The 25705-nt window shown below is 37.8% G+C and overlaps 1 protein-coding gene across 2 annotated transcripts in view; it reads right to left on the reverse strand.

Annotated features, from left to right (window-relative positions):
- TAB2 (TGF-beta activated kinase 1 (MAP3K7) binding protein 2) overlaps positions 1–23780 on the reverse strand; it is an 88321-nt gene extending 64541 nt beyond the window's left edge. For both annotated transcript variants that reach the window (XM_032651203.1, XM_032651204.1), the window contains exon 1: positions 23406–23780. The gene's annotated coding sequence lies outside the window, so the exon portion shown is untranslated. The remainder of the gene's footprint in view (positions 1–23405) is intronic.
- Between the last annotated feature and the right edge of the window lie 1925 nt (positions 23781–25705).

Here is a 25705-nt window from a genome sequence, read left to right on the forward strand (position 1 = left end):
TTCTAGTAACTAGAAACACAACAAAGCAAAATAAAATGAAAGTAGTTTTTAAGAAAAATGTCAATTTTCCACCTTCTGTGATGGCATGTTGCAGGTGAAAATATTCAGGTGGAGAAAGATCTAGGTTCAAATCTGGTTCCAGTATAAACTAAAACTCTGCAGAAGTTTCCGGTCTATTAAATGGGATACCATCCCCCACCTCACTGGATTGTCATGAGAATTAGCACCTAATGACCTGGCACACAGTAGGTATTCAATACATTTTTCTGCATAATGGAACGTTATTTTTTTGTTCTAAACATATGAGTATACTTAAGCTTTCATTTTAATAAATGCTAAAGCAACAGCTGTGTAACAAGCTTTAGGTTTAAATAACTCAACTATGTCACATCCTAAGAGATATAACTGATTCATCAACACTGATTTCAGAACAAAGCAAATGTAAGAACGCTCAGTTCTGAGAATTGATGATAAATAAAAATATAACAATTTACATTTAGGATATAAAGAGAATTAGTGGTAAACAAGTAAGTAGACATGTAATTCTTCCTCCTCCAAGTAAAGGAAAAAATACGTTTGTCAACAGGTTAAAAGGTTATAGATCTGGGATACAGTGCCTTTTAAAAAACAAAAGGAATCAATATATGATCTAACTAGGTCTTTAAGTCAGGAAATGCTTTAAGGGCAAAGAAAAGCCTTACATTTGAGCAATAATTTTCCTCTTACTGATAGAACAGTGGGTTCCACACAAAATTATTATTTACCAAATATGGTTCAAAGATCAGATTACACCTTCCCTGGCATTACCAAGTAATAGAGCATTATCGCAGGCCACAAGGAATTTTAAAAAGAAAAAGAAAAAAAAAAGTCCTTAAAGTTACTCGAAATGTATTCACTGCTACAACTTTATTTCAAATAGTTTTTAAAAGTTAACATGGAAAGAAAGAGTCTTACTCAAAAGAGATTGCAATTTACTTAGAGATGATAAGATTAAACTAAATTTTGCCAGAAGGCAAAAAAAAAAAAAAAAAGTATTTAAAAATGAGGATTCCTATTCATTAACCCATATGGATAGACTTTCAGTTTAAAGACATCAAGAAAAACACTTTTATAGACAAACCATTAATTTTTGTTTTTATTTTATAACTACTATCATATTGAAATCTCATTACTCAAATAATGTTTCAGTTGATTCTTTTGGATTTTCCAGACATAAAATGTCATCTACAAATAAATGTGCCTCCTCCCTTTCAATAATTACACCTTCTATTTTGTTTTTTGGTCTAATTATATTGGCCAGCATTCCCAAGACAATGTTATGTAACAGTAATGCTGGCCAGACCTTTTTTGATTCATGACTTTTAAAAAGGAATTTAGTATTTCACTAAATACTAAAATAGGAATTCTAGTATTTTACCATTTCTAGTAACAAAATGCTGGCTTCCGGTCTGAGATATATAAAATCTTGGCTATGTTCATTCGTTCTTGTTTCACTAAGCATTCTTATTAGAAATAAATGTTGATTTCCCTTTTTTTGGATATCTGTCAAGATATTCATAGCCCTCGTGACCTACTAATACGACTTAATTTGATTTATCATTACATTCCTAGAGTGAATATTACTCAGTTATAGTATTATTCTGTTAATGTAATGCTAGATTCCATTTGACAGTTTTATTAAGCATTTTTTGCACCAACTTTTGTGAGACTGATGTGCAATCTTTTATGTTTATATTTTACGTTACGTGCCTTTATAAAAAGAACCAGGAAGCTTACCTTTTCTTCTCTATATTCTGATATACACAGCTAATTATCTAGTGCTTTTTGCAGGAAAGAGTCTCATATCAGCTAAGACCAGCATTTTCATTTGTGGCTGCAGATCCTATCCCTTTCTTTCACATTTCCACAACACCCTTTCTTTTCAAGCTCTCACTTCAACCTACGAACCTGTTTAAGTCTTAACCATCTTAAACATACATCCATGAACACATTTATACCACAAAAACTTTCCTTATCAGTTAAGTCTTGTTCAGCAAGTATTTATTCCCAAAGCTGTTTATTAAAACTGCTACTCTATTCAAGGAACTGAGAATGAACTGCAGTTCCTGCCCTCTATTCCAAATCTAGTAAGGAGCACAACCATGCATACAAAAAACTGCAATAGCAATGCAAAGAATAAACAAGCTATGCTAGGACATCTCTCTCACCATCTGTGCCTTGCGAAACTTCTCTACTGAGTAGTTATGCTATGGTCTCAAATTTGTTTTAATCTGCCTTCAAGTTTTATCCCTTGATAAGTTTTATTCAAATCACCAAATCCAATAACCTCTTCAGGAGCCTTACCCACCATTTTGCAAAAACTTTGCGGCTTGTTTCATATTTTTTTAATAAATCCAATTAGATCTTCAAATGTACTGTTAAATTTTGTTTTTTTAAAGGAAATTCATAGAATATTTTATTCTTTAAAAGTTTATTCATTTATGGCTGCGTTGGGTCTTCACTGCTGCACGCCGGCTTTCTCTAGCTGCAGTGAGCTGGGGCTACTCTTCGTTGCGGTGCGTGGGTTTCCCATTGCAGTGGTTTCTCTTGTTGTGGAGCATGGGCTCTAGGCGCATGGGCTTCAGTAGCTGTGGCACACGGGCTCAGTAGTTGTGGCTCGCGGGTTCTAGAGCACAGGCTCAGTACTTGTGGCGCACGGGTTTAGCTGCTCTATGGCATGTGGGATCTTCCCGGACCAGGGATTGAACCCGTGTCCTGTGCACTGGCAGACAGATTCTTAACCACTGCGCCACCAGGGAAGTTCCCATAGAATATTTTAAGTTTTACTAGGCACTTTTAATTCACCATATCATTTGATGCTCATGAAAAACCACCCAGTAAGGCTAGGTAATTATTACTCTCATTTGCACGGTTCAGAAAAATACATCAATTTACTGATTATCAAAACTCCAATAAGCAGCAGAGTTAGGGCCAGAGATGTATTTGTGGCTTTCTAACTCCAGGTCCAGGGTTCCCTCCTCTATGTTTTATTAACTTGATTGATTAATTACTAACTTGAATACTTACTGATCATTCTCTTCTTTAAAACTTTTCTGGTCAATATTGCATATTCTTCTAGCGTCCTAGGTTCCTTACTTTGGTACTTCTTAATGTTTGTCAAAAGGATGTATAAGTAAAAACTATGACATTTATTCTCTCACTTCTTGCTCTGGCATCTCATCTACAGTTACAGCATCATCTAGGGAGAAGCTCCTTTAAATTGTAGTTTAAGCTTCCTGTTCTACTTGATGAAACGTAAGCATTCAGAATCATAGAATTTGATGTTGAAAGGATCTTAGAGATTATTAAGTCCAACATCTTTATTTAACAGAAGAAAAATATAAAGTTCAACTCACACAAGTCAGTAGCAGAATTTGAATAAAAGTTTAAGCAAAATTTGCCTTTTTAAACTTATGAATCATAAAACAAATATATACATACACATTAAATAGAAAGCAACTAAAATTTCAAGAGTAATTACTGGCCCCTGTTTCATTTTTGTTAAAGATACTTGTCCATATTTCTAATATGACAATACTAATGTATGAGTCCATTTATCAAAGTAATTTTTTTTTAAAAATCATGGAATGGCAATAAAGTTAAAACCTACTCAATTCTATATATTCGTGCATTAATTATCTATCTTCCAGATTTTTAGAGTGAACTGGGAATCAAAATCACACCACTACCTAGCTTAATGCTTCCTACCTAGGCTGATAATCATGACCTAGTCTACAAGGCAGGAACAGATACCACTAGACTGTTTTCTGAACACCACTTAGAACAGTGCCTGGTACATGTATTAAGTACTGAAAACGTGTCAGCTACCACTGCTTCTCCACCAATTACTACTTCTGAATATATTCATATGATTATAAATATGGCCGTATTAATGATTCAGCCATACAGACAAGCATCCTGTTAGAGGACCAGTACCTCACTCTTCTCCTTTTGGTCTATTGTCCAAGTTTTGTTCTAGTGAGCAGGGCCACAACCCTTTGTTATCTAGGAATACCTTTCCAACAACTCCCAAGCTAGAAGTACTTTAGTATCTCAACATCAGAGTCTATAGGCTCTGAAAATTAACAGCTCATTTTAAAAGGAAATTTTCTACTCCAACACTTCTAAACTTTTAAGTTCATTTACCCATGATACAGAATGCATGAGAAATAAAAGGGAATCTCATTTGAAGCAGGAAGACTTTTTTTCCTCTTAATTGTGCTTAAGTTTAAACTTAAACTCTTCCCCAAACTAGCTTCCCCTCTTCAACTTCCCATTTTTATCAGAAATAGCAATTTTCTTGTTAGCCTGAAAACTGAAATTACCTTAACTTTTCTCTTGCCTTCCTTTACCTTTCTCAACTGCTTCAAATTTCATCCATTTAATAACTAACATTCCTCAAAACACAACTCCTGAGACTCTCCTCACTCGATATTACAGTCAGTACAGTTCACAGTCACTTCCTCAGTTCTGAAATCTAAAAAGTTCTGAAAAGATTTTTTATGAAGCTTCATGTCAAAACTCATCTGGTAGTGGCAAAAGTCTGCTTTGAACTGACGTGAAGCTACTTATAGGCTTTATTTAGCCACTTACTGTAAACATTTCCATTTTTCACTGCAGAGATACTAGTGTTTAACTACTGGGTGATGCCTCAAACCTTGCTGGGCATGTTACATAGTATACAATATATACACATGTTACCTTTCTAAAATTCAAAAAATTATGAATTCCAAAACATAGCTGGCCCCAGGGTTTCAGAAAAGTTATCATGGACCTGTACAATATTGTTCCAAGAATCCTAATTTAGGCACCCTATTTTTAACTTTCTTTTTGATACTTCCCCTTACACCGCTCCATGCATTTCAGCCTCCATATTTACCACCAAGTCCTATAGGTTCTTCTTTCCAAACACCACAATTGCCAATTCTACTCCACAACTACTGCTACCACACTATCCCAATCATCCAATTTCTAAACGACCAGACCCATAGTTTACCTCCCTGCCATTAAGTTCTTCCCATCTGACCCATCAAGCAGATTAAGAAAGGCTCCTATATAACCACTTAAAATACTTCACTGCTTTGCACAAGAACTTAATAAACTGGAACAGATACATAATAAGAGGGCAAAGATGGTGATTGTGGGATTATAGATGAATTTTTGTTACCTTATCTATAACTGTAAGCTAAGAAGAGGTTCTCTTTTTTTCCAAACTTAATGAAGTTTTAAAATTTCTAAATTGACATATTTATTCTGTAATTAAAACAACACAAACAAATGAAAAATATACTAGGCCACTCCCCTATTTATCACTTCAACTAAAATTCCTCAGTGTGGTTTTCAAGGCCTTCTCCAGTTTGGTTCCACTAGGACTGGTATCATGGACACCCCCCTGGCCAACCCCGGCTTTTAGGTAAAGGCCAGTTTTACTGAAATATAGCTAATTATTTTTTTTAAAAGAATGATTTTTAATGAGTAAAATAAATGATCACAAAGAAAATCAATTATACTGAAAAGCACAGTAATCAAGTGTTCTTTAGAACCCATATTTATGATATATTTGCTTCTTTATTAACACTCAACACAATAAAATCCAGCAGGGGTCTAATAACAACTATAATTTTGAAGTAGTAATCTACATAAACTGTACTCAGAGACAGCCACAACAGTAAAGTGAGATGAAAATACCTGTGCTTTTTTTCTATTAGTAATAAAGTCACAGGTACTGCTAATACTACTGTGCTTTACTGTTTAAAATCATAATGGAAGGAAATATTAAATTTCAGTTACAGGTTATTCGTTGGTAAAAATATACAGATTTTTTTTTTCAGGGACTCCTTTAAATTCTCTCCTCAGATACTCTTCAGGGTTATGGAGTCTAGAATTAAACTCTATTAAATCCACCTACTTTTATTTCCCACTAGTCCCCACAGTCAGAGAACTTCAGTCAGGTTTTGTCGGAACATGTTCAACCCTGCTTTCATTCCTGACTATGTTACTGCTCTAGCTTAGGATATCATTTCTCCACCTGGATGCTTATCAAAATCTTAACTATCTCTTGAAAAGCAATTCATGTTCCATCTCCTTTTCAAATTCTTTTTCTACTTCTTCAGGTCACATGGATCTCTCTATTCCTAGAACTCCTAATGTACCTGTGGGTCAATGCTTCATGACCCAACATGTAATTATTTTCTTCAAGTTCCACTTCCATGTCTCTTCATCCAAGGTGTAAGATCCCTGAGGACATGGGTGACATGCTTGTATACAGGACACTGCACATATAATATAGGCACATCGAATGTATTCAATAAAGAAACTATTCTCAACAAACCAAGTATCAGAAGACAATTTCTTTGGGAAGTTTAAGTACCAGAAAATACATCAAGAGGACTGAAAATTCCACTAAGCAGCAAAAACAGACTCATAAATTAAGCTTAATATTAATAATTCACCTCAATCAGAACCTAGATAGTCATATTATATTAAAAACTCAGAAACTTATTTACTCGGCAGTAATGAATTCCAAGTAATAAATCAGGAATGGAGTGCTAAAGTAGGCATAAAACAATGATTCATTCAAAAAATATTTGCTAAGCATCTACTACATGCCAGGCACAATTCCAGATTCCACTGATTCAATGGTAAAAAAACAAAAAACAAAAAACCCAAAACAATGAAAAACAAAAACTCACACAAGAATTTACTGTTAGGCCTTGGACTAGAATCTGGGGTTCCTGATCCTCATTATGAGGCTCTGGAACAAAAAGCTGCTTCTGTCTTTCAGAATAGGTAAAGTTGGGGTGGAGAAATGCTCTCAGAAGGCAGTAAATCATATAAAACATTATAAAGAAAAAGATTTGGAGCTATTAAAAAATATATATATAATCTACATAGTATATAAATATAACATTAAAATCTCTATACATAAAATCTATAAAGAAATAGATTTGGGGATAAGTTTCAATTGTCTGTAGAATATTTATTGCCTAATGATACTAGATGAATGAGGTATTACTCTACTCACTGATTAATATTTTAATCACAAACACTTCATGAAGTTTTATTCTTCTTCAAAGAGCTCCGCCAAGTCGCCTCATTTACTTTATATAAAAATATAAAAACTTAAATACCAATATCACAGAAGTTGGGTGGGTGATAGCAGTCATGGTGGTAAATATTATTCTAAGTAATCTTTTTCATTGGAGGGAAGAGCCCAAAAGAGGAGGATAATGTGAATGTGGGTAGGAAACAAGGAACTGCTCTCCACACATTTCAATCTCTAGTGCTGTTTATGACCAAATAGAAATTACTTTTCTTAAAGGAAAGTTCTTAGACTAATAGCAATGGAATTCAGAGACTGAGTGAGTGAGTGAGGGGGAAGGATAAGTGAGTGGGACTGGAACAAATAAATAGTCTGACAGTGCCATGCTAGTAACCTTAAGTCATCTTATCCAAAACTCAACCCACTGCCTCCCACGCAATAATATAGCTATATGTTAATTACTAATAACAGAGCACTGATTCTGAAGTTAGAAATCTCAGGGTCTTCAATTCTTTTCCTCACCATATACAACCACTGGCAAAGTTCTACTGATTACTCCCACAAATGTTTCTTGCATTAATCCCCTTTTCTAGTCCCACAACCTCCTGGTTCAGTATCTTTTACCTGGATAATCAAAGTAACACAATAATCTCTTATCTGATGGCTCATTCCACTCTTAGGCCGTTCTAAGCTATATTTCACAGTGGTAACAAGCTTTCTAGCTCCTAGACATAGCTGGATCATGTCACTTTCCTCCCCAAGAGAGGTAAAAGATTTTGTAGAATTAGACTGTACTGAGTTTTGGTAGAAGGTGATGACATTGACCAAGGGAATAATGGAAAAGAGGTTGGGCAGGAAGAGAGGAGACTTAAAGACCAAGAACTTACAACAAAGGAGTCAGAAAAGTTAGATAAAATGCAGTAAAGAATGGGATCAAGAAAGCCAAATGAAAAAAGGAATAACAATAAAGTTTATTATTTTTATAATAATTTTGTAACAATGAATAGCTAACATTTATTAAGCATTTATGTATGTGCTAAGCACTGGGCCAAATGATTTATAATGCACTCATTTAATGCTCTCAATAATCATGAGAAGTAGGTACCTCTGTATCAGACTCAGCTGACTACACATTGTTCTCTCCCAGAGAAAATAAGGATTATTTTATATAGCGCCCCGTCCCCCTCTGGCCCCAGCCTTATTCCCCACAATGCCTAAAACAGAGCACCAAACAATTTACATTCTTACTATGTTGGTGTCAACAATACCAGAGGAAAGCCATTTTTCCTATTAATTTCATTAATATGTCATTGACTAGCACAATATATACATGTATATACAGCTATATACATACATACACGTACGTAAACATACACATACAAACACACTAGGGATCTGGAAATAAAATACTATGGCTTTCAAAAATAACTCTTCTCTTGGGGCTTAAATCTGAATTGGAACAGTAATGGCTCAGGGTATTTTTGTCTTGTAAAGCTCAAAGAGGAAAGGTAAATAAAAATGTTTTTAACTGAAGAGAAAAGAGGCTTATACCCCTACCACCTACCTGGAAATAGGGAGGACCTAGTCCTCCTAAAGGCAGATGAAAGTTACTTTCTTTTAAAATGTGTATAGGAAATTTCCTATGAGATATTACTATGGTCTAAACTCTAAGCCCAGCCTACTATTTGCCATGTGTGTTCCATTCCGTACAAGAAGTCTGGGCCAACTTTAGATGATTTTGCATAAATCCACTACCACTAGGAAAAAAGAACAAATAACAAATGGCAAAATGTGTGCTTCACTGACCTTGGGTTAGTGATGTTGCTATGTTTGGGTGCATTCTTCAGGAGTGTAATATTTGTTTGAAAGCATCAGGGTACTATTCAGAAAAGACTTTTTTTTTTTTTTTTGCAGTACGTGGGCCTCTCACTGTTGTGGCCTCTCCCGTTGCGGAGCACAGGCTACGGACACGCAGGCTTAGCGGCCACGGCTCACTGGCCCAGCCGCTCCGCGGCATGTGGGATCTTCCCGGACCAGGGCACGAACCCGTGTCCCCTGCATCGGCAGGCAAACTCTCAACCACTGCGCCACCAGGGAAGCCCCAGAAAAGGCATTTGACCATAACCTATACTCTGGAATCTCAAAAACTCACTTACTTTTAAAAGCAAGCAAATCTTCTAGCTTTAAACTTTAGTAGTATGTGTGTTCACTCATTCATTCACAAATATTTACATAGAGCTTAAATGTCAAGGCATTGTACCGATGCTGTAAAAACTTATTTAGTGGGAGAAACTGAAAAATAAACAGAATATTATAATAAAATATGGTAAATCCTGTGATAGGGGAAAAAAAGTCCTGAGATATTTAAATTATAAATAAGAAAAAGCATTAATCAGTTACAACAGAAAATATCATGCCACTTAAAAAAGTATTTTCCAGAATACCTTAATATGAAGAAAACATACCTGAATGGAACTCAGAAGATCTTTTTACCAAGTCTGTAAACTGAGGCTTACCCTTTCCCTTTACCAATTTAATTCTGGCTCTAAGTCAGAAATCTAAGTCTCTCCTTGCTAGCTATTTTGCATTCCTATTTTAAATTTTTGTTTTTGACCTGTCTCTTTGGCTATCTGTTTTATCTACAAAAGAAATGTTGCCACAGAAAGCCTTTCAGTCACTTAATAATAGTGTCAAACCCTTTTCACAATATGCATAAAGCTACTTCATTTACAAAGATTTAGGACAAAGCTCTGAAAATTAGTAAAGCACATGTGTCTATACTACTATTATAGCCATCTACTTATCAAATAAGCATGACTAAATACACATTACAATAAATATATATCCCCCAAATTTATCTCCCAACCACATAATTTCTGGTGCACTCAATGTGAGATAAACAACAGTGTTGATAAACAGAACGAATCAAAATTTTCACGAAGTTCTTCACGTGCTAGGAGAATCTTGCTTTTTGCTAATAAGCCTTAAACAATGGCACAGTAAAAGAAAAAGATTACAGGTATAATTTTTAATAACTATCACTATAATTTCTCAAATATCAACTCAACTGATGACTCTCTAATTTCTATTTCTAGCCTGAATTTCTTGCTTGAATTCCATTTGCATATCAAATTACCTACTTGATAGGTCCAGTTAAGTGTCTAGTAGGCCTTTCAAAGTTAACACATCCAAAAAAAAAAAAACAAAATCTCTTGATTGCCCAGCCCAAACTTGTTACTTCACTGTCTTCCCCAACTCAGCCAACAACGACTCCATACTTCCAACTGCTTGGGCCAAAAATCTTGGAGTCATCCTTGACTTCTCTTTAATGCCTCAGATCCAATTCATCAGCAATTTCTGCCCACCCAGGGTTTGTAATATATCCAAAATCTGATCTCTTCACACTCTTTCCTGTTGTTACTCTGGTCTAAGCCACCATCAGCTCTCATTTGGATAACTGCAGTAATTTCCAATATGGCTTCCCTGTTGACGTCTTTGCCCTGCTCTTATAGTTTATTCCACAAAGAGCTGCCAGAGTGAATCTTTAACAAGGAAAGTTACCTTCAGTTAACAGTTTAAAGAAGAAAAACCATATGGTCATATCAAGTGATTCTTAAACTAGGAAGAGACAGGCACCTACAAAAAACCTACAGCTAACACGTACTTAATGGTGACAGACTTCATGCTTTCCCTTAAGATCAGGAATAAGACTAGCTTGTCTGATGTCACCACACCTACTAAACACAGTATTGGAAGTACCAACCAGAGCAGTAAGGCAAGAAGAGGAAATAAAAGGCATCCAGATTGGAAAGGAAGAAATAAAACTGTCTCTATTCATAGACACATTAGAAAACCCACAGTCTCCACAAAAAAACTACTAGAATTTATTAGTTTAGCAATGTCTCAGGATAAAGGGTGAACACACAGAAATCAACCATATTGCTATAAACTAGCAATAAACAACTGGAAACCAAAATTTAAAACACAGTATCATTTACAACTGCTCCAAAAAAAAAAAAATGTATCTAGTTATAAACCTAGCAAAACATGTATAGAATTTGTGTGTTGGAAGCTACAAAATGCAGATGAAAGAAATCAGGCAACCTAACTGTAAGGAGAGATAAACTGTGTTTATGGCTTGAAAGACTTAACAAAATAAAAATGTCAATTTTCCCCAAATTGATCTAAGGGTTTAATGCAATTCCTACCAAAATCCCAGCATGATTTTTTTATAGATTCTAAATTTTCCATGGAAAGGAAATGCAATAGTTAAAACAATTCTGAAAAAGAAGAATTAAGTTAGGGAAATTTTACTACCTGGTTTTAAGACTTACCATACAGCTACAGTTATCAAGACAGTGTGGTAGTAGTACAGAGATAAACACAAAGATCAGTGGATCAGAATAGAGAATCTAGAAACAGACGCTCACAAGCACAGCCATCTGACTTTTGACAAAGGTGCAAAAGCAATTCAATGGAGGAAGGATAATTTTTTTTAACAAGTGGTGTTGGAACAGCTGAACAATCCACAGACAAAAAGTGAACTTCAATCTAAACTTCACACCTTTATGTGAAGATTATGTAAAACTGGATCATAGATCTACGTATGCAAGATGTAAAGCTTTTTAGAAAACTTTTAGAAGAAAATAGGAGAATACCTTTGGAAACCTAAGGTTAAGCAAAGAGCTCTTATTAGACTTGACAACAAAAGGCACAATTCATAAAAGAAAAAAAGATAAATTAGACTTCATAAATTTTTTTTTTCTCCGCAAAAGCCCCCATTAAGAGGATGAAAAGATAAGCCACAGATCAGGAAAAGATATTTGCAAATCACATACTTGACAAAGGGCTTGTGTCCAGAATATAAGAACTCACTAAACTCAACAACAAGAAAACAAACAATCCCATCAGAACATAAGCAAAAGACTTGAACAGACACTTTACCACAGAGGATACACAGACAGCAAACAAGCACATGAAAATACATTCAACATCATTAGCTATTAGGGAAATGCAAACTAAAGCCACAGAGAGATGTCACTACATATCTATTAGAATGGCTGAAATAAAAAATATACTGACAATACCAAATGCTGACAAGGATGCAGAGAAATTAGATCTCTCATATACTGCTGATGGGAATGTAAAATAGTTCAGCCACTCTGGAAAAGTGGCAGTTTCTTACAGAGTTAAACATACATTTATCATACAACCCAGCCACTGTATTCCTGGGGATTTATCCTAGAGAGATGAAAAAGCATTTTCACATAAAAACCTGTGGAAAACTGTTCACAGCAGCTTTAGTTTTGGAGCCCCAAACTGGAAACACAAAAATTCCTTCAATCAATGGCTGAACAAATTGTGGTACATCCATACAATGGTATACTTCTTAGCATTAAAATGCAATGAACTACTGATACACGAAACAACTTGGATGTATCTCAAGCGCATAACGCTGAGTGAAAAAAAGCCAATCTCAAAATATATAACACAACACATGATTCCATTTTTATAGCAATTCTTGAAGAGTGAAAGGGGGAAAAAAAGGAAAATAGCTCACGTCTTAAAATCCTTCCGTGGCTTCTAATCTCATCCTGAATACTAAAATCCTTTCTACGATCTAAAGAGCTACATGGAAAGCACATCAGTAGATGAGAGGATCTCATCCACTCTTCCTCCGCTCTCTTAACTCCAACTGCACTGGTCTTCTTGCTGTTGGAACACGGCAAGCATGCTCCTGCCTCTCTATTTAGAAAGCTCTTTCCCTTTATTACTTCACTCAGGCACCTGCTCAAATGTCATCTAATCAGAGAAGACTTCCGTGTTGCCTCCCAAATAAAATGATGTCTTCTTCCTCTTTCTCTCTCTCTAGGAACCTTAAAACCAACAAACAGAACTCAAACATCTTCCTCACCTGTTACTGCCCCTGGTATGCTCTTGTGTTGATGAATGGCAGGCATTATACTATGCACTCAGGTACTCAAGCCAGGGCATGTGTGATTACTTACTTCACACTCAGTATTCTCTTCTCAAATTCATCACCTACTCTTCTCCCTAATTACAGCCTTAACTCACGTCTTTATCACTTCTCAAATAAACGGTTATAAGGCTACCTCCCGCCCCCCCACTCTTTTCTAAATATTCTCTACACTGCAGCCAGAGAAATCTTTCTAGAATGTTAATTTAAACATTCCATCATTTATGGGATGAAGTCAAATCTACTTTACAGAGCATACAAGTATTTTCATGCTCTTTCTTCTCATTTTCCACCTCACTTCCAATTAACCCACCACTGGTACCTAATGTACTGTGGAACTATTCACAGTATTGAATAGGTGTGGACTTTGCTACCTCCATCCTTTATGCATGTTGTTCTCTCTGACTGCAACGGCCTCTCTTCTCCCAACTTGTCCTCCTCTTCCTTGCCTATCTGACACAAACATTGTATCACCTTTTCTATGAAGAATTCCCTCTTATATCCCTCCTTCCCTCACTGAGTCAGACACTCCCTCCTGTAGATTCCTAAAGTGCTTTATGTCTAACCTTGTCACTGCATTTGCTAGTGTTAGTACACTATTGATAGCTTGTATACCTGTCCCTTGAGGGCAAGAACAATATGTTAATCATCTTTCCAATCCCATCACCTAGCAAAATACCTGGCACACAGGAGGACTCAAAACTAATTCAAAACTACTGGATAGGTGAATTAGGTTGACCAATAAAGAAGGTAGAGATGAGGCATGGTGAAAGAATGAGTCAGGCAAGATTTTTTGGGTTAGCTATTTTGCATAGGTATATCATAGAAGCCATATGAAACAAACTCTATGGAGTTTCTTTCTATTCTTTTGGTCATGTGATACCCTATAGAAATTGAAGTACTGATTCCGTAGCTTGGTTTGGCTAAGATCACCAGTTCACTTTTCCCATGAACCAGTTACCTTCCTCAAAAGAGTACTTCTTGTTCCATTCACAGAGCTACAGCAATGGCTCTGAACAGTCATCCTGTAAATTCATGCCATTGTTCATGAGGGGAAAATCTCATGAAGAGAATGAGGATATCTCACTCAGGCCCAAGCACCACCTCAGCTAGAAAAATCTCAAAAGAGAAAAAGAAAAGTCAAGCCCAACCAATACATGTCAATACATTTTCATATGTAAAAAAGCAGAATTGGCTTTGTGGAAATGGAAATTTTTTATTTTTTGAAACCCCACTTCCACATGTTTATTTTTCCATTTCCTTAGAAAATCATCATAAAGTAGCAAACAGTACTTAGTTAAGTATAGTTCGGGTATATGCTAGTCACAAGGTAAACAGCAAGTTACTCTCAATGCAAACACACAGTACCTGTATTTTCACCAACTTTTGTTTGTCAATGGTCCCTTAGATATCTTGAGTACTTTTTCTCTTCATTTCTAGTAACTACTTAACTGTGATGCCTACATGCATCTGCTTGAGTTCCAAAGAGTAGACGCCCATGTTTGTCAGGTCACTAACAGTCTTTTAAAAATTAACCAAGCAATTATACCACAATCTGTGCTCAATGAATTAAAATGGAACAAACACTCTGTTCTGAAGGCCTTTTAAAAAGCAAACTTTCTTGCCTATATTGCTATCTTCTCTGTTACTATTTTCTAGTGATAACTTAGCACCAATAAAAGCTGATGAACAGAAAATGTTTGTATAAGCATCACTGTATAATACAAACTGTATTATTAGTAGGTTAAAATATTACTTATACAAATAGCAATTAATACTAATTAGTACAGCAAAATATTCTACAACAATCACCAGTTCACTCAATGAAGTAAGAAAAAAAAACTTTTAGGAAAACTCAAAGCAAAAAATCACAGTTAACCCAGTAATGAACATCAGGAAATTCAGCACTGTATCTTTTTTGAATGTGAAATATGGACACAGAAAAGAATACTATTAAAATGATTGAAAAAATATTAACTAGCAATTTAAAACAAAAAAATTACAAAGGTCACTTTATACAGATAAAGTGGTATATGTTTTATAGTATTATATTTAAGCTCATATATTTTCAGTGTTTTCAAAATCTGATCCATGCCAATTTTCTAATGCTTTTCATAAAAAAGCCTAAATCATGGGTTGTGAACTAATTTCAAATTAAAAATGTGGGCTTTTTCACAGGAACAGATAAGAAAAATACAAAGAATTAATAATTTGCATGTTTATTTTGTAATTAAATAATAATGGTGATGTTTTGTTTATTTCACCCTTGGTCTGAAGAGGTACAGTAAATTAAACAGTATAGAAGTTATTTCCCTTTTATTCTACTTGTTGGGGAAAATGAATTGAACAGGTATTCTGAAAGAAAAACCTAACAAAGCTAAATTCCAAATGTAAGATTACCTCCCATTATTTGAGCTATATGTCTACTAGAAAAAATAATTCACCTTGTTCTGTTTGAAAGATTAATACTTTTTGAAACTGAGCTTTGCTAAATAGAAGCTAATATTGATATAAGAAAGTTACAGGGAAGAAAATCTGCCTCAAAAAGCATAGGATATATCAGACATTTTGACTACTACTTATTGATGTCTACTAAATTCAGGTAAGTACTGTGCTAGGTAACATAAATACAGAGCTAGCTAACATAAGAAATACAGATAATGTAGTTAAAACTACCATGCAAGGTAGGTATTATTATACCTATGTATTTTTCTAAAGACAAGTCCTAGAGTCAAAGAGTTTGAGTGATTAGCCTAAGACCACAAAGCTATAGTTAGTAATAGAACTCAAAATTGAACTTGGGCTCATCTGACTTTAAAGACCAGGTCTTTTCTTATCATACGTCACAGATTCCCAACACGATAAAATTAAGATGTTTAGTTAAAAGGGTGGAGGTTGACAAGTTGACAAGTTAACAGAGACCAACTCAAACTCAAAAGTAGTATTTTCTTCAGCAGCTGAGAGAATTAAAACTAGGTAAACTCCCTTCTACTCCTATTTTCCCAGTTCATATCAGAATGATTGTTTTTGTTGATTTCTATGATAAACAAAACTTGCCTGGTGTGAGAACTGTGTTCAGCAAGGTCAAATTGCAGATTTCAAGTTTTCATTTGTATTGGCAAGTATTTCCTCCCATTGATAGGGAATGGAAAATCATTCCGCTGAACTGCCATTGATTGGCTCTATACTAATGAAACAAGCAGTATCTGGCCTGCCTGACTGGCAAACCGACAGGAAGCAAACTTGTGATGTGCTCCATTTTGCTAACACTAAAAAGGTTAACATTAAGATATTATGGGTCAAAATAAGTTTTCCTTAATATAAATGTTAGAGGAAAACTTTAAACATTAAAACTCAAAAGAAGAGTATTATTTAATACTTCTAAAAGAAGAGTATTAATTAAAAGAATAAAAAGAATTTACTGAAAATTTACTTTTTGTGCACTTTTTTCCCCTCAATAATTCACTGTCATCTGTTATTCTCCCAGAACCCGTCTTCTGCACTAGCCAAACAGACAAGTTAAATGGTCAGAATCAACCCCCAGGAACTCTGAAGTTTTTGATGGTACCACTAATCTCTATACTATACCTCGGAATGTGGCATTGCTTTTGACTTACTATTTTGGCAAGCTTGGGCAGGGGCTGGTTGCAGAGACCACGAATTTTCTTTAACAGAGTAATTCTTTTGAATAATTTTATTAAAAAAAATCAGCATTCATACATTTCCACCAAAATCTTTTAAATTCTACACTTCTTTACTCTTGCTTCTCTCCTCTGTCTCTCTCTGCAGGACCATTCCAACCTCTACTTTATTATTTGGCTTCTGAGGCTTGTACCAGGACTGTTTTTTGTTTTTCTTCTTAGGTGAAACAAGAATGCCACTTTCTTTAACAAGGCAATTAAAATACTACAAATTCTTAAAATGCCCTGGTCTATGTTGTACCTGTTTGTGGATAAATCAGACTGACTTTCTTTCTGAAGCCACTCAAACTGACACCCTGTAGTAGTATCCCTTTCCAGTGGTCGGTTATTACAGTTCAAAACAAACAAACAAACAAACAAAAACCCACAAGAGTATAAAAATATCCAATTGTACATATTTTTATCTCATTTCTAAAACAGTATTGTGTCATACCAAGTTTAAAAATGAAGCAATTTGTTTCTATACATCTTCAAGGGGAATTTTTTTAAAAGCCAAGAAATATTTTGCATAAATGACTAAAGATCTTAGAACTTAAGGGAAGTCTTCAGTTTTAGGAAAGTTAAAATTATTATTCATTAGGCAGAGAATAACTTGCTACAGAACAGGAAAAAGCTTACTGGTACTAAGATTCAAACATCTGAAAAATGGTTACTGTTAAAGTAGGGTAGGGTGGGGTGGGACGTTTTCCCTTTTCCGTGAAAACACCAATATTCCCCACATCACAGGAATGTAAGAAAGTGACTGAGCCATTTAATCCATAATGTCAGTATAAATGTACAGTTTCACTGAAATTGCCTTAAAGAGGTAAGACAAACTTGTCTTTTAAAGGCTGGTTAAGAGCACATAATTATACATGAATTATTTTTTCTAATCTGCTTTTAAAAATTTCTATTCACTTTTTCACTTTAATGTCAACAACTTCATAGGAATAGGTTAATAAATACTAATTTAGCTGCAAATAATTTCTTTCTTTTCTTCCTTTTAACTTCTAGGATGTTTTTTCAAACTTTTGGCTAGATTCAAAAAAATAGCATTCAGAAGATTTTGTGTGATATCTGAGTCTGTGCTTAAAACTAGAGACTCAAAGACTTAAGTCCAGTGCAAACACTTTTCAAAATCAGAAGGTGCTTACTACCAAAAAGAGTTGTGATACACAGGAGAACTATCACTAAGAGCCATTCAGCACTGAACGCGCAGTAATCCTTGAGCTCCTTAAGTACAGGCCAGGCACTGAAGATATGGTGAAGTCAAGACTGAAGGGAAAATAAGACACGGTTTGTCCTTGAGACAGTTTAGTGATTTCCCAGGCTAAAAATGAAAAACAAATATTGCAATTTGACTATTCCACTCTTTCTTCAAAAGACTTATGCACAGTTTGCATTACTTTCTCTTCATAAAAGTTTTCCTTAATACTTTGTGAATTCTCTGAATTACCTCTTTTCACACAATAAAGGTATAATAACTAATGACAAAGTAAACATTTATTGAATATATAAACTGTACTAAATGTTTCACAAGTACTTCCATGAACTGGGATCTTATACGATATTTTTATCTACTTGTCAAAATGCTGAAATCCAACTCATCAAGATATGTCACAACTTTTCCTCATCATAAAGACTAGGTTTACTCCTGACAGCATATTGACTAGATAACATGTGCAAACGCTCCAGAAAGTATTAGTGACCATAAATTACAGTTGAGTTTTAATTAACCTTATTCTATCAGAGAAGAGTGCTTTAGTTGTTCAAATAAACTGTGTATTAAACAATGTCCCCCACAGTGCTATGAAAGCTTCTTGGAAAGATTACCAACATCAGCTATTTTGTTTTATAACAGAACTCCAGATAAGCAACAGACAAAATAGTTGCAGTTTATTAAGCTCCTTCTATGTATCAGATAATTTACACAAAATGTATAATTTGGCATCACAACAACCCTATAGGTATTCTATTCATTTTACAGAGAAGAAAACAAGCTCAGAGAGGCTGAGAAATTGTAGTTGGCCCCAAATCACAAAGCTAGTAAGTGGCAAACCAGGATTCAAACCAGGATAGCAGACTCCAAATTTTCTACTGAGCCACAAAGCGGCTTTCTGAAGCACTAACAATAGGAAATCGCTATTAACTAAAACTCTGAAGTACAAACATAATGTTGTTCCCAAGTTATGAAGTATATTTCTAAAAAAAGTTTCTTATTGGAGTATAGTTGATTTACAATGTTGTGTTAGTTTTGAAGTATATTCTTAAAGAAAAAAATTTATGTATGGAAGTTTTTGTTTTTGAAATCAAAGATAATATCCACTATGCAGTTTTTAAAAGAGCAAATATACAATGTCTGTTCCCCAACCTCCTGTTCTGTTTTACTTTTCTCCACAGTACTTTTTTCTCCCAGACACGCTTGATTTTACTCATTATATCTTCCACTACTAAAATGTAAACTATATGAGGACAGAAATTTTGTCTGTGTTATCCACTGCTGCCATCTCCAATACCTCAAAGAACCCTGTGCTCAATAAATATCTGTGAAACGATAGAAACCTTGGCACTTAGTAGGTATTCAATAAATATTAGCTTCTCTTTTACTATGCAGGAAACACTAAAAAGGTTAATGTTAAGATATTAAAGGTCTAAAGAAATTTACCACTCCCTTGATACCAAATTTTGAACTGAAACAGATTATCAGAAATCCAATAGAATTTCTTGCTCAAGTTTTACATTAAAAATGTTGAGGCAAATCAAAAAGATACATTCGGCAAAGCCTCATTTATAAAGCACTGTCAGGAGATATGGGGGTCTACATGAATTATATTTTGAACAAAGCACTTTTAAGTGGCAAAACTTTAATCAATTTTCACAGAGATCTTTTACTGATATTAATATTCACAATTTTGCTTTGTGGCAATTCTGACTTGGATCTCCTTCTAAAACATCAACTTCTCAGCTGACGCATCTTACTGTGCTTTTAACAGTAGCCCATTCCTTCTGAGGATTAAGAAATTAGAAACTACGCATACTTTGTAAAATGAGTCAATAAAAATCAAAGTGAAAAGTCTAAGTAAAATGCATAAGTTTAACGCTAGAAGGCTAGTAGTAAATACTACTTAGTACCAAACATTGTGTTTTGAGGGATGGAATACTTAGAAAATGAAGAAAAAGACAGCCATTCTTAATCTCTGACTCTTATCAAGATCACAGGCGAGTTTAGCAGTTAACTAAAGGGAATGTAAAAAGTACAGTACTGGGCTTCCCTGGTGGCGCAGTGGTTGAGTCCGCCTGACGATGCAGGGGACGCGGGTTCGTGCCCCGGTCCGGGAAGATCCCACATGCCGCGGGGAGGCTGGGCCCGTGAGCCATGGCCGCTGAGCCTGCGCGTCCGGAGCCTGTGCTCCGCAACGGGAGAGGCCACAACAGTGAGAGGCCCGCGTACCGCAAAAACAAACAAACAAACAAAAAAGTACAGTACTGGCCACCCCTGAGTACTTACTCAGGGATTTTAGCTTTCTGATTAAGTAAGTGTCCTTGATTTTTAGGGTCAGAATCATAAAAAAATGAAATGTTAAAATATTATAAGTATTTTGGAAATATGAGCCAGAGGCAAATAAATATGAACATGCATACGTTTAGATTTCATACAATTTCCAAGTCTCAAAATCCTTACCATCTTAATACAGAGGACTTAAAATAAAATGACATATAGACTGTGAGAGTCTACCGAAAGATTCAGCCCAAACCTCCTTAGAATCGTTCAGCATGATCACCTTCCTGTGCTTGGCACCCACCACTACCCACATTTCCGTTTTCCTAGTTGCCTAAAACTGTTCATCTAATCCTCTACTAGCATCTTATCCCCTAGCTTCTCCTCCTTATTACTGTTTTGCCCCATTTTCACATTTGCCTCTGTTATTTCCTCATAATCCTTTTATTTTATAGAGTCCCAATCTTAGATGGACCAAATAAAGATGACATAAGTGAAACAACGGAAAAGTGCTACTACCGTTCTCTCTTGGGTCATAGGAGCATGGCCAAGTAGAGATATAATGAAATTGAAGCTTTTCTGAATTACAGTTTAACTTACAAACTTTGTATGTTGTAAAGATTATCAGGAACTTTTTTTCAAAACATCTATAACAAGGTAAACAGTGCCTTTTAAATACGTTGATAACCATTAAAAAATACACTTTTAGTCTTGATGAATTTATACAACTAAAATAAATGCTGTTTCAGAAAATTCACACATTCCTCATGGGACTTTTTTGGCACAAAACTCACAAAGTTTCATGTAAGTGGTGCCTATCACACCCATTTTGCAAAATGCCATATGTTCATACATACATATGTAGATTTCATCCTCAACAGTATTTTGAGAAAAGAATTTTCCTTACAGAGAAAACTACAGAAGTAGAATAAATTTTTATTTCTGTCAAGACATAAGACTAATCATGTTATGACACTTACCCAAGTATAATGTGTTACTGATACTAAACAAGCAATTCTCAATAATAACGTAACTGGGGATCTGAGTAGTTGTGCCTACTTAACTCTGCAGAGTTTAAAAACCTCCTGATTTCATTAGATGCAATAACTGTATGCAAGTTTTAAACGATATCACTAGCTGAAGGCAAGCGCTTCTTTCCAGTAAAGAGAGGACCAAATATAGGTGTTATTTCAATCAAATCAGATTAAGTTAAAACTTATTTTTCAGGAAATTTGTATCAGATGAGACTGATCATTTACCCACTTCTTAACAAGTTACAAAGGCACAGGTTCTACTATGCGACAGTTCACTAAAGAGGGCTGAACCACTTGCATTTCATCAGTGTCCCCTGAGAATACTTTTGAACTCAGAAAAGGTATTCCACATGTCCAAGAGAAAAATGAAATAACGGAGTATATTCAGTGGACGACTTACTCATCTAATTAACGCATTCAACTTTCAGTTGATCCTTTAAAGATTTAAATCTTAAGCACCCTCTATTAGAAACTGATTAGATTTAAGGGGGAAAAAAACCCAACAGAAGTTCTGAATCACTGGAATTTTTGTTCTATTTCCTGTTAACACACTGATAGTGCCATCATTCAATATATTCCTTCCAGACACGTTTTTTCAAAGCTATTGAATCCTTTTTAAACTTGGCCCTATTTTAATTTGTAACTCATTTATCTGACAATTCTTCCCATTGTTTCTAATTTAAGTGCTCAGCCAAAGCTTACAGTAAGATGAAGAGCGTGTCTGTCTTTATTAGAAAATGCAGTGGTTTCAAAATCTAAAGTTTCAAACTGTCAGGGTTTAAAACCAATCACGACTTCACTGTTCCAAGGAATTCAAAGATACTTTTAAAAAGGTGTCAATACTCTGCTACTGTATGAAGAGTGTGGTAAGCAGCAGTAGTGTAAAAACTGAAAGCAAAATTGTATTCCATGCCCACCAAAATTCCCGGCCAAATCTGAAATTGCATAATGAGCAACGTACTCTTTAAGAGTGAGCTAAAGCACAAACGAATTCCTTTTATAAAATGCGAATCAACCTGACCCTAAAGTTCGACACTTTACAAACTTACCTAAAACAGACAAAATGGATGCAAAAGTATACTGCCTCACTGTTGCCTCAAATACGACCTTAGTGTTCAAGAACTTTCCAATGAAGAGAGGCACTCAAAACAGCCTCGCACTGGGGACCCCGAAACGCATGAACTCCTGCGAAACCCCCGTGAAGCTGCAAATTCCCTCCACTCTCCTGGAAACCCAGCTTATCAGAAACATTTGAAGAATTCCTCCACGACAATTAAGCTGACTTGAAGAATGGAAACCGAACATCGCAAATATACTATATATGGAATGAAACATGGCCAAACGCATAGATACGAAGCCACATGGGCTCCGCCACTCTGCTATACTACCCAGCCCGAGCAGCCTTACAGCATCAGCAACGGGAAGATACACCTGTCACCTGTTCAGCGATACCCAGACCCTTTCAGCCTCCCGGCCCCAACCCCAATCTTAGGGTTTGAGGTTGACAGGACAGAAAGCTAGAACTATCCTCTGAAATCTAAGGGCTACACACTCACAGCGGGGCTGGCTCCCCACTTCCAGAAGGCTGCAGAAAACCCACATCGGAAAAGGAAAGACGCTGTCCCCTCGACCTCCACGTAACTCCCTCGATCTCTCCCCGCAACACCCTCGCCCCTAAGTCATCCCTCCTCGGGCCACGGCTCCCCCAGAGGAGATCTCCGTCCCCCCCCGCCCAGCCCCCCCATATCCCACACATGCCAAAGGGGCGGGCCGGGGGCACCCGTGCAGGCAGGGGCCCTCTCCGCCCCCGGCACCCTCCCCCACCCGGGGCTCTCCCCGGCGCCCGACTCCAATGAATCTCCCCCTCCCCCTACACACTTCTTCCCGGGAGCCCAGGCCGGGCCCGATGCTTCCCACCCCCGCCCGGTCTGGAGGACTTGGGGGGCCTCCCTCTCTGCCTCGCCACTGGGGAAGGAAGGAGGCGGAGGGAGGAAGAGCGAGAGGAAGAAGCGGACGCCCCGCAAGGGCCTCGCGAGTCGGCAGAGTCTCTTCCAGATGAAGGGGGGGTGCGGGGAGCTGAGGGGAGAGCCGGGATTGGGGATCCCGCCGAGGCCCGGCAGCGCTGTCCGCTTACCCTTCGCCGCCGCCGCTTCCCCCTCCTCCTCCTCGGCCGCCGCCGCCGCCGCCTCTCCCACTACGGCAGCCGTCTCCACCGTCGCCGCCGCCGCCTCCACCACCACAGCCGCCGCCAGCGCCGCCGCCGCCTCCGATTCCACCCGGCAGGGGGGAACACCTCAGCTCTCCCTCCCTCCCCGCTCAGCCCCTCCGATCGGTCGCCGCCGCCAACTCCCTCCGGCTACCGCCGCCGCCGCCGCCGCCGCCGCTGCTCGTGGCTGAGGGGGAGGGGAGGGGGTCGGGCTGGGTCGCCCCGCCGGCGGCTGCTGCAGATCAAAAACGATGGCTGGGTGGCGTCGCCTCTCCCCGCTCTTCGGCTCCAGCTCGCTCGGCCTCCCTACCTCCTTCGGCCCCCACCCCCCTCGCGCTTGCTTGCCCTCCCCCCACCCCCCCAGCTCTAGCTCGCTCTCGCCGCGGCTCCGCCAGTCCAGTGCAAATCAAAATACTGTCACACAATATGGCGGCGCGGCCGCCGGCAAACACCGCGAGATCTGTGGGCGCTGCTGAGGCGGCGGCTGTGACTAGGCCTCCCCCAGTCGGGCGGCGGGGGAGCGGCCGGCGGCGGCGGCGGCGGCGGCGGCGCGGAAGATGCTCTTTCTCTGCCCTGCACCCCTCCCCCGACTCTCGCAGACTCCACACCCGTCTTGCGAAGGCTGCAGGGAGAACGCTGCCCGGTCGCGCGGACTGGCGCGGGCAGCCGCCGGGGCCGTGCTAGAGGGGGCGCCGAGGCAAACTGCCAGAGGAGGGCCCGATCCTACTTTTTAAGTTTTATCCCGGCCGCCGTTACTTGGAGGGGGTGTGTGTGTGGAGAGAAAGAGCAGGTTTACCCCCCAACGGGGGCCGATAGCAGTTTGGGTTGAAAAGAGAAAAGAACTCAGCTCCCTGCGGCTCGGCCCGTCCGGAAGCGGGCGGCGGGACCAGTGGGGCTGCTGGCCTCGCCGCGCGGGGAGGGGGCTTCGAGCTCCGGCCGGGGGGCGGACCCGCTGCCGCGGCACTGCAGCAGCCCCGCGCCTTCCCCGGGCCCGGGCCGCCGAGGGCGGCAGGTGGGCCGCTGCGGGGCGGGGACACACCCCTTTGGAGGCGGGCGGCGCCGAGAGCCGCTGGCTGACTGTGGTCAGAGCGGGAGACCAGAGTCGTCCCGAGAGTGTGCGGGACACGTCCTAGAAGGCTCGGAACTCGCAGCTTCGAGTTTGGAAAAAAGTGTTGGGCTCTGAGTCTTCTTGAGCGCTGGAAAGAAAAAACCAGTCTAAATGCTGCAAGGGTTTTGTTGTTTCGATTTTATTTAAATTGCACGTTCCTAGAAGTCCTAGAAGCAGAGCCAAAGACACTTTAACTTGGGGGGGGGGGGGCAGGCGAAGCAAAGACTTCTGTTTCTATCTTCTTAAAGAAATATTTGTTTAATTTCCCCCTAAAATGAAACGTGTTTAACACTCACACGTTTCTCACAATGTAAGATATTTATTTAAACATTCTAGCGCTTTAATGGTGTCCAAAACACTACATTTTTAAAATTTTTGTCCATTTCTCTGCCAGTTTCTTCCTTGAAACAATTCTTACTCCCCAGAAAAATCCTGAAGGACCATTTTTATTTTTCTATTTCCAGTATGAGCGCTGTAGTTACAGCGAGAGCCTTTAAACACACACACACACCCCCAAAACAAAACAAAAATCTCTTAAGAAGTACAGGCTTCTCTACGGTTAAGGTACTTTTGCCAGTTCTTTTCCCCTCACTCATCATTTAAAAATACCTGAAATATTGGGATAGGGCACCAATTCAAAACCTTTACCACGTCAGAAGCCGGAAGTACTTATTATTACTTACTGTATCAGAATTTAAGTATTTTTCTCTCCATTGTCGATATTAAAAGGAGTAAATTAGGATTTAAAAAATGGGAAGACTATAGTTTTAATGTATGCAATGCTTGGTAATAAAAAAAATCACTGAACCTTAATACTTCACAGTAGTCCTTTCTGAGAAACTATTTCCAAACTAAATGTTAAAGTAATTAATGAAATGAGTTTAGAGAAATTGAATCCATTATTAAGTAAATTTCACTTCTCTTTGAAACCACTATAAAATATAGAGCCAAGAATTGCTTTTGAAATGGTAGAATTACATATTTTATACAAAATATTGTTAGAAATTTAATGAAATGTATATATACATATTTTAATAGAAATATAATGCTTTGTAAACTTATGAACACGATAGGTGTGAATAGCTCAAGTCTAAGAACCAGTGGGTGGCAGAGAAGGTAT

This window comes from Phocoena sinus, chromosome 12 (genome assembly GCF_008692025.1).
Source record: "Phocoena sinus isolate mPhoSin1 chromosome 12, mPhoSin1.pri, whole genome shotgun sequence".
Lineage (NCBI taxonomy): Eukaryota > Metazoa > Chordata > Mammalia > Artiodactyla > Phocoenidae > Phocoena > Phocoena sinus.